Here is a 10743-nt window from a genome sequence, read left to right as displayed (position 1 = left end):
GCATAGGTAGTTTAGGACCACGGTCCTAAATACAAACCCATAACATTTCATGACAGATATTTTTTGGTAAGTCCTTAGACGTTGTTTAGGGCATATGGCATAGTTGTGGAAGGCATAGAAGAATACGCATCAACATGTCACCTGTAAGTGTGTAAGGCGTAGAAGAACATGCATCACCATAGTTTCAAGTGTCGAACTACGAGTGGGTCTAATTTTTCCTTAGGATAGTGAGGGGGATACATAGGTAGTTTAGGATCGCGATCCTAAATATGAATCCACAACATTTCAAATCACACAGTTGCCATTGTCATGAGACCGTAGCTAGTCTCATGACGCAGGGTGTATCGACAGAGCAAGATGCACTCGATTTTTACATGGCACAGTTGTCACTATTATGAGCACTCGATTTTTACATGACACAGTTGTCACTATTATGAGACTGTATCTAGTCTCATAACTTCGAGTATATCGACTAAGCAAGATATACTCAATCCTTGTAGCTAATGTTTCATAGTTATTAGAAGATTGAGTTACACTTTGACGAAACTTGAGCAATGCCTTCGCATTGATTTGAACTTTTGCCAAAGTGGAGGGCAAACTGTAAACCCTTAGTTTGTGATTTATTATAAGTATGTGCATTGAGACTGTGGGGAACCCGATGATAAAAAAAATTGTATGACTGTAAGATGTAATTGGAGGCATAGAGTTGAATTATTAATTTCGTGGCATGATCTTGAAAAAAGAATAAAAACATATTTTTGAAAAATTAATTAAATTTAAATAAAATTTTATTTTATTTAAATTTAATATGGATAGTTCTTAAATGGACCTAATTAAGTTTAATTGAGCCCTATGGGCCTAAGAAAGCCCAGTTAGGAATTTTAAATAGAACCTATTTAATTTATTTTTTGAAAATTAAAATAAGCAAATATCTTTTTCTCTCTCCCTCTCCCATACAAACTCTCTCTCCCACTTGGCCCCACCTCTTCCTCACTCCCTATTGGTGCTACCCCCTTTTCCTCTCTTTCTATTGATTTAAACACCTCACACATATCCCAATCTCACCCAAATTCTGCGATCCCAGTTGTTTAAGTTATCTGAACCTTCTCGCCCTAGGAGACCAAACCTTACCATATCTCTCTTTCTCTCAAAACCCTATAAATACTCTACTGAGGAAGAAAAAAAGAGGAGAAGACAAAAAAAAGAAAAAAAGGAAAAAAAAAAAAGAAAAAAAGGAGAAGAAAAAAAAGAGGAGAGAAAAAAAGAGATTCAGAAATATTCAAAAAGAGCTATAGAAAATTTAGAGATATTCAAAACTCTTTTAGTTCTTTCTTGTTTCTTTTCTATTCTAGTGGAAGATTTTCTTGCAAGATTTCTAGAAGGTTGATTTTTTTTATTTTCTTTTCAAGATCTATGCCACATAATATTTAATTCTATATTCTTTGTCTTTTAATTCATCTTGCATATTCATGTGGATCATGTAATCATGTTTAATTTGAGGAAATACACAACTCTGCGCATATTTAGTTTTCTGTTTCTCAAGTTTTTATTTTTTTTTTTGTTATTTTTTGAATCTGTAAAAATTTTAGTAAAATTATATTCATATTCTTCATAAAATTCTATTAATTTTAGGCTCAAGAATAACTGAAAAAGCTTTTATATTTTGTAAGTTATGGCTGTTTAAAATTAGGATTCCTGCAAAATCTGATTTGCAGTATACCCGAATTCTAAAGCCTATATCACCCTTGTTTCTTAATGATTTTGTGCGAATATGGTGTCTAAAATTAATTTCAGAATCTTATGAATCTTTTCGAATTAGTTTACATTCATATCTATTATGGTTAATAAGTTATGAATTTTACAAAAAAGTAGTGTGATTTTGTCACTTAGAAAAGTTACGATTTATGTGGACCATTCGGCTAAGGTTTTGTTTTGGTTTATAAATTTTATGATCTTGTATGATGTGTTGGCTGTCTTCTATAATTTGTTCATGATTTTTAGGCATGCCTAACTATTTTTCAAAAATTGCATTTCTTGCTACTATCAATCTACCAAAATCTGAAAATTGTATATTTATGCATGTTCTTGGGTTCTAATTGATATTTGATTTATTTTTCTGTGTTCTTTTAATTTAAGAGGTGTTATGAAGTGTTTGGATCATGTTAGAAGACTTAGACCATTAGTTAGTTGTAACTGATTATGAATTTTAACCCCTTTAGAAGACTAGAGTTAGAATCCAATGTGAATTGTTATTAGTATTTTCTAATTTTTTTTTTATTTTCTTTAGTTTCTTTATTTTTTATTACAAACAAAATTGGTAAGTAGCCCTAAGGTAAGTACCAAAGAGGGCATTTGTGTGGAGCTTACATGGAGCTAAATGGGAGTAAGCCAGGAATATCATTGCCATACTAGAAGAGCATGCCCTTTTTTAAGGGTAGCTTGCCCCAATGACAACTGTAATTACTAACAAGTAAGTAATCATAAATTCCTAGAATAACTATTGGCATGAAATTGTAGTAATAATAGGATTTTTATTGGTAAATTAAAATTAACTTTGTTTTTAATTTAACTGACTTTTGCATGTAATTAATTTAAATAAATACTTGGTAAATTAAAATTAATCTTGTTTATGAATTGAACTAACCTTGGCATATAAAATAAATTTAATTTAATACTTGATAATTGTAAAATAAATTAGCATATTAGAAATCTTTATTAGGTTGTAATTGCTTGGGCCTTATGTGATATTAGAATAAATTACACATGTACATAATTAATTTAGTTTAATTATCCTTAGGACAATTTAGTGAAAATTAATTAATTAGGTTAAATAGAAACTTAGGATTATTTGAAATTAAATTTGTTTGTAAATTAAATTCTCAATAATAAATTAATTTTAGTCATCTGGTAAATATCATTTAAATAATTAGCAACCCCATAGATAGGAATTACTTGTGCATGAAAATTATTTGTAAACAACAACCATTTTGTGAATTACTTATGTGTGTAGGATTAGAATTGCATTTTTAGAATAAAGTTTAAAAGAAGAATAATAAACAAGACTTCTAAAAACATTAGTAGAGGACTGGCGCTCGAATTAACGAGGTTAGACCAGGCGCAAGGGGTGCCTAACACCTTCTTCTTACGTACCCACTATCCCAAACTTAGACATTAGGCTATGGTAATTATGGTTGTGAAAACTCTGCAAGGAGTAAGTTGTCATCCATGACCCTCGAAAGAAATACTGAATATATCTCGGTTATTACCCGGGTGGTGACTCCTATCTATCTATTCCTTCGTGGCATAAATCCTTAGTATTGTGGTAGTGTTATGGGAAGACAGTACCTACCAGTGGTTTGATTCTATTAAGATTGTATGAATGCATGTTTTATACAGAGGCTCCTTAGGACTTTTATTTAAAATATGACCTATGTCATGTACCAGGGGCATCGTAAAGATCTCCCTTTGGATTTTATGGATCCATAACATATATAACATATTGTAGTCATAACATGGGGGGAGTCAATGGGTTATCCATCATCCATCAAATGCACCAACAACAATTATGCAATTATGCAATATATTCGTGTTCTAGATACATATATTCTAAATAAATATTACATAATACATGAGGATGATCATAAATTAAATTTAGAAGTTTAAATTTTATTAAGGTTAGAGTTACTCACCTCTTGTAGCCTATCAACCTCTTATCTTGACTGGTAGCCATCCTTGAAACCTTAACCTTCCGAGTCCTTCAAGTCCGATCCTATAAAATCAAACCCTAGAGAGTTATATAAAGTTCTAAAACTCTATACACAGAATAAACATCTTATTCTAAGCCCTTAGAAACTATAAAACTATATTTTGGAACTTTAGAAAAGAAGGAAGAAAAAGTCAGGCAAAACCTACTTGGGCTTAGGCTTCGGCTGGCCTTTTAATCCAGTGTTGACTATAGCTACCGAAGTCTTGGACTTCAATTACTGAACCTAAAAATTTTTTAGATTTTTCGAGAAACTGCATGCTTAAACTGTCGTAACTATGATTTTCGATGGCCGAATCTAAGAATTTCTAGAATTCTTAAGTAAAAAACTTGCAAATTCAAACACCTCAAAAGATATAAACTCATTCCAAAGTTCCAAAACATAAACCAAATACATATACACATCTTTAAGGCCTAAAACAACTTGAAAACATACCTAATTCCCATATACATTAACCAAAAACTCAAATCCTAAGTTTTTCCTAAACCCAACATAATATTTATAAAGATTCCCTGAAATCCATCAAGGAAAACTAGCCATTTAAGACTCATAACACTTAAAATGACTAAACTAACAATAAAAACATGCAATTTCAACATAAATCACAAAATCCTAACCCTAACATGCATAAACTTTCCAAATCTCATTTTAAAAATAACTTTATATAAAATTGAAGTTATAGAAACCTAATTCCTCAACAACCTACTTAGATCTACCTATTAGATCAAGAAGGAAAGAATATTACCTCTTTTCTTGGAGCTTGCAAGTGAGAGAAACAAAGATCCAAAGTTTGAATCTACTCTCCCAAACTTCAAAATGGAAGAATCCACCTTTAAACTTTGAAAAGCCAAGGAAATCTCCTCAAAACCTTGCATGCTCCAGAAGTTGAGAGAGAGGGAAGAAGAGAAAGACCCAAGTGTTTTGCCAAAAACACGATTTTGATCCCTTTTATACCCTCATTGTCGAGGCTTTTAGCTGTCGGAGTCCACTCTATCCAAAAAGAGTATTTAAAAAAGAAAAGGGACTTCAGCTACTAAAAATCCATCCTTCAGTTGTCGAAATTCTTTATGCTCAAAACACACGCTTAAAAGCTTTTAGGAAAGAAAACATTTAAAATATTTTCATTTTTAATTACATTTCAAATACCTCAAACACACATATGCATAAATATATACATCTTCTACCACCCTTCCTTCCCTTCATTCCCGAAATCTTCAAATTCTCTAGAATATTTCATCTGTGACTGATATTCCAACGTTGAAAAATGATTGGTGTTACATTAACAACATAACTTATAAAATATAATTTCATAATTGATAGTAAACTAAAAGTAATCAATACCACTGACACTTAAAATTGTAAATTTTAACATTACATAATTAATTTCACAAATATTATATATATATAAACTCAATTTTGAGTTACTTTTCTAAAGATAGTATAATAAAAAACTTATAGGTGTTTTTTTTTCTCCTTTTCTTTTTATTACAATTGATTGAACCCTCACAATTTCTATCTTTGATTTTTTTTTCCATTGCAGTATATAATTTTTCAAATTTTATTTCATTTTAATTATTTTTAATTGTTAAATAATAACATTTATCTCAATTACATTTATTATTTTTAAAATAAAAAAAAATTGAAAAATCATACTATAATTATAATGAATATGGAAACTGAGATAGAATTTTTTTTTTTTCATAATAAAAACTCCTAATTATTCTCTTTAGTCTATTCATTTATAAAATTATAGCACTATAATTATTTATTAGACCATACATGGATATATTTTATGTGTGCTAAAAATGGAAATAACTAAATAAAATTTACGGTAAATTATTAATAATAATTTTATTTAAATTATATACATATAAAAATTTTATTTATCATAATATTGTGAAAAATTTAATAACAAAAAATGTATACACACACACTCTAATTGTAATAGTGTGCTACTTGAATTATTTTTTTGACATATTTTTTTCCAAAGTTTTCCATGTGAGCACATGTGAATTTAACCCGAATAATTAAGGTTAAGTGGGTTGTATAGTATGCATTAACATAGTGATTAACTGGTTGTAGTCTTGTCTCAAATCTCGATCTTGGTCCAATGATGACTATTTATTTCTTAGAATGTTGAAAACAAAACAATAAACTCCCAGAAACTAACATAACACAGTGGATGAAATCGTGCCCAACCACAAAGGAGTCCTAGTTAGGCACTTCATTGAAGTCCTAAATGCATGCACCTACTTCCTTTATGGTTTTTTTTTTTTTTTTTTTTTTTTATATGTGTGTTACATCTAAAGATTATAAGGAGTTTAAAGGCTTATAAGGGTGGAGATTCAGCTGATTAATTGGTCAATTTTTAACTTTTTAACAATGATTAGTGCATTCAAGCCCAAATAAGCCCATTTTACGCTTCACAGACTGTTGCCTCTTCTTATTTATTGGCGTCCACCCATTTAATTAATATCAGTGATATGATATCAGAACAGGTTTGGCCAATTTAATTTAAGTGTCAAGGTTCCTGGTGTTGTCGCTACATCAATTCAAGTGTCAGGAGTCTACATCTAAAAATTACAAGAAATTTTAAAGGTTTACAAGGGTGAAGAGCTAGCTAACTACTTGGCTAGTTCTACCATTTTTGTAATGGTTGGTTTAAGCCCAAGTAAGTTCATCTCACTCTTACCTCTGCCTACTCATTCACATTAGCCCATTCAATTCAAAATTATGATAAGTTACTCCTTCTAGGTTGCCCACAATATACTTCATTGGTACTTTAATTTGTAACCCAGTCTATGGTGCAGTCAACTCCCAGTTTTTGCACAAGCACCAGAAAAATGACTTTAGCTTTTATAGCTCAATTCCTTCCACAAATAAGACAGCAGTTGATGCTGCATGAAATTTTAGCCTTACACACTAGCTTATCCTAAACTCAAAGTCTGCCTAAGCAACTTCATGTAGAAACAGTAATGAGAAAATATGTTGCTCTGCTGAAATTAATGTGTCACATAGTATGCCAAAGATTTTGGAATTGGAAAAGTGAATTGGGTTAGAAGTCCCATTTGGAAATTCTATTGACAGAAATTGCTATAATTATATCGAAAAGAATTATAGTTATAATTCTATCAGCAAGAGTTATAGCTATAATTCTCTTGACATGAAGTGCAACAAACAAGAATTATAGCTATAATTCTATTGATAGGAATAGCAATATTGACAGGAAGTGCAATATCTTCGAACATGAAATCATCCTATAATATTTCACACATTAAAAGCTTATATTAGGAGAATATGCAGCCGAATGATAGAAGTGCAATTTGGAATTTGTTTGGGTTTAAAGAGACGATGCAGCTAGGAAAGTATTTAGGGGCTCCCCTCATCTTTTATAGGGTGTGAAAATCAACTTATCAGCATACTTTGGATAGGGTTAAGTAGCGATTGTCAGGCTGGAATGCTAAGCAATTGTCATTAGCAGGAAGGATTACCCTAGCATATGCTGTTATTTTTGCTAGGCCCACATTTATTATGCAAACTACGAATTTGTAATGAGATAGAATGTTCATCTGGGGGATGACTATGGAGAAGAGGCAGTTGTCTCTAGTGCCTCGAAAGTATGTCTAGAAGCCTAAAGCTAGAGGTGGTCTAAGTATTCGTAGTATGCATCTCTTGAATAAGGCCTTCCTTATGAAGTTGGGATGGGGTGTTATTAAAAATCCTCAGGCTTTATGGGTTAGGATGCTTTCAGCTAAATATAAAGTGGGTGATGACTTATTTACATCTGAAGGGAGACTGAGTAGAGCTTCTCAATTATGGAAAGGAATTAATAGCGTAGCTAAGGATATTAAGAAAAGGTTGAGCTGGTTAAAGGGTAATGGTGTTAGGGTGCGTTTTTGGATGGAGAAATGGTTACCTAGTGCGATTATTTGGAAGGATATGGTGAATGATGGATGGGTGGATGAGTTTGAAGAGGATAGGGTGGCTTCCCTTGTAACACAGCATGGGGAGCGAGATTGGGAGTGGCTCAGACCTCTTCTGCTACAGACTGTTCTTAATAGCATTTAGCTATACCCCCTCCTTCTCTTGTGTTGGGCGAAGATAGTATAATTTGGAATTTTTCCAAATCTGATACTTTTACTATTAAGTCGGCTTATGAGGTTCTATATGGGTTGACTAGGGGAAGTAAGGAGCCTCAATGGAGATTAGCATGGAAATGAAAGGGATCGTAGCGCATTCATTCCTTTCTTTGGTTATGCTTGCATGAAAGACTTCTCACAAATTGTAAAAGAAGGAGAAGGCATTTGAGTGAAATTGAAGTTTGTAGCTTTTGTTGGGGCAGTGTGGAATCGGTACTCCATGTTCTTAGAGATTGTCCCCTTGCAAAGAGTGCCTAATGCCATTTTATACCTAAATATTATAGGGGTAGTTTTTTTTATTCTGCCTGGACAGTAAGGGATTGACTATAGTCCAATTTATCTCGAGAAGGTTACTTTGGGAGAAATAGAGTGGGGTTTTTTGTTTAGGGTCATGTGCTGGTTTCTTTGGAATCATAGAACAAATGGACTTTTGGGGTTGAAGTGGAAAGCGTGGATAGTTTCGTTCTGTCCATTTGAAGAGTGGCTTTGGAATATCAATCATTTTATACTAAGTAGAATTCTAGCAGTTTGAAGCCTGAAAGGGTGCCTTTGTGGATTAGCTGAATGCGCTTAATAAGTCCTTTTATTAAGTTAAATACAGATGATTCCATTATTAATAGAGATAATTTAGCCTATAGAAGAGGTTTGCTGAGGGATCATAATGAGGCGTGGAGGGGTGGTTTTTTTGATGGTTTTGGCTCTCTGTCGGTGTTGGAGTTGAGTTATGGGCTATTTTCGAGGGTCTGAAATTGGCTAAAACCTCGCATTTCTCTTCTGTTTTGCTGGAATATGATAATAAGACTACTGTGGAAATAATTAAGGGCTGGTATGAGGTTCCAAGTATATGGAGATCCCTTGTGGTTTCTATTAAGAATTTGTTAGAACTAGAATGGAAGGTTTCGGTATCTCATATATACAGAGAAACTAACTTTTGCAGTGATTGGTTGGCAAACTTTGTGTCTTCTCTGCCTTTGGGCGTGCATGTTCTTTAGGTCCCTCCTTTTGGGTTGTGTTCCTGGCTTAGTCATGATGTTACAAGTATCTCTTGCATGAGAGATTGCGTGACGTAGGTGGTTGTTTGGTTTTTCTTTCTCCCTTGTTCCTACCAAAAAAAAAAAAAAAAAAGGCTTATATCGGGGATGTCTGATGTCTGAATTCGTAAGTAATTAAACAAACAATCTTGTGATCACATCGTATAAACATGGAATGATAATTCCTTTACTTTCAGAGCCAATACCATTTTCAAATCACAATATCTAACAACAAAACCAACCTTTGACGAACATTTAACCATGCCCAATCACAAAAGGTGCACTCCAACAATTCAACAAGCAAGCAAATCAATCTAGTAAAGAGAAGACAAGATAGCAAGAAGAATATAGAGAAGGCAATATAAGAAGAGAAAAAGGCAAGAAATAATTAAAAAGGTAACAAGAGAAAGTTCTATGTTATCTTTCCCTCAGAGAATACTTGATTAAATTCTGCAGAATTGTAGAGGAACTCCATAATTGGCAAGAAGCAGCAGAAATTGCAAAGACAAGCAAGATCATAAACAAAAAAATCCCAAACAAGAATATTCACAACAACAGGAAAGTCATTCCATTCCCACAAAAGAGGCAACAGGAACAAATGGAGGTTACATTCAGGTATGAGATGAAACCATGCCTTGCCTAATCATTGCAAGTTTATGTTCCTCGCATTTATATTGGACCCACTACAGTTATATATAGCGCCATCTTCATCTTGTGATCAAGTAATGTAGGCATAGACTGCTAAAATGATTAATAGCAATTTAAAATGATAACACAGTTACAAAAATTTACCCATACTTAGCAGCCATAGGTATATCTGAATAGGAGTACGAGAATATCAAAAGTTTCAGTAAAATGGATGAAAATAGCAATAAAGTGATAGGGAAATTGAGGAGAATTGCTGCCGTAAATGATGGAAAGCTTTGAAAATAAAATTTAGAACCGCATATTATGTTTCTCATGTCTAGGAGGCTTAAAATTGAATTAAAATTGTGTTAAACCTCAGAATGTTGATGAACGGCTAAATATGAAAATGACAGGAAATGAACTAGCAAGAGGAACATATAATAATAATAATAATAATAATAATAATAATAATAAGGGTAACTGAAAAAAAAAAAATTATGAAATTCGTCAATTTTTGTAATTAAATCTTGAAATTGGCATAATTATCAATTAAATCTTCGTGTTTGATTGATATCTCAAATTGATCCAACCGTCAATAAACCATGAGTCTTCTTCAATCTTTTCTAATATTAGATTTCGGGTGATTTTCTGATAACTTTGAAAACATAATTCTCTCATCTTTTATCCAAACAATACAAATAATATATTTATGGAAAACTCATCATATCTACTTGATAATGTCTACTTTATAATGGTATAAAATTCATAGATAAAGAATAAATAAACAAAGAGATATAACAGCTCAAAATAGACATATTGAATATTTTTCAATAAATTCATATTTACAAAACTAAATCCTAGATTTAATTCTAATCACTTAACGTGTGTTTACATATTTAGACTAATAAAAAAAAAAACTCGGCTCTGTTATCAATGTTAGAAAAATTATTATGGCCCTAACAATATCGAATTATATATAAATAACCCACAACCAATTTTGTATCACTAACCCATATTTAATTACATATTATCCATAATTAAATATGAATTTCACAGTTTAGATGTACTTAAATTGCAGTGTTTTCTTGCAAGAAAAATAGAGGAAGAAGATCACCAAACTATAGCACCAATATTGTATCAAGTTGCACCAAGTTATGATCTCCCCAAAAAACTTGAAGGATG

This window comes from Hevea brasiliensis, chromosome 8 (assembly GCF_030052815.1).
Source record: "Hevea brasiliensis isolate MT/VB/25A 57/8 chromosome 8, ASM3005281v1, whole genome shotgun sequence".
Classification (NCBI taxonomy): Eukaryota; Viridiplantae; Streptophyta; class Magnoliopsida; order Malpighiales; family Euphorbiaceae; genus Hevea; species Hevea brasiliensis.
This window is presented reverse-complemented; position numbering follows the sequence as displayed.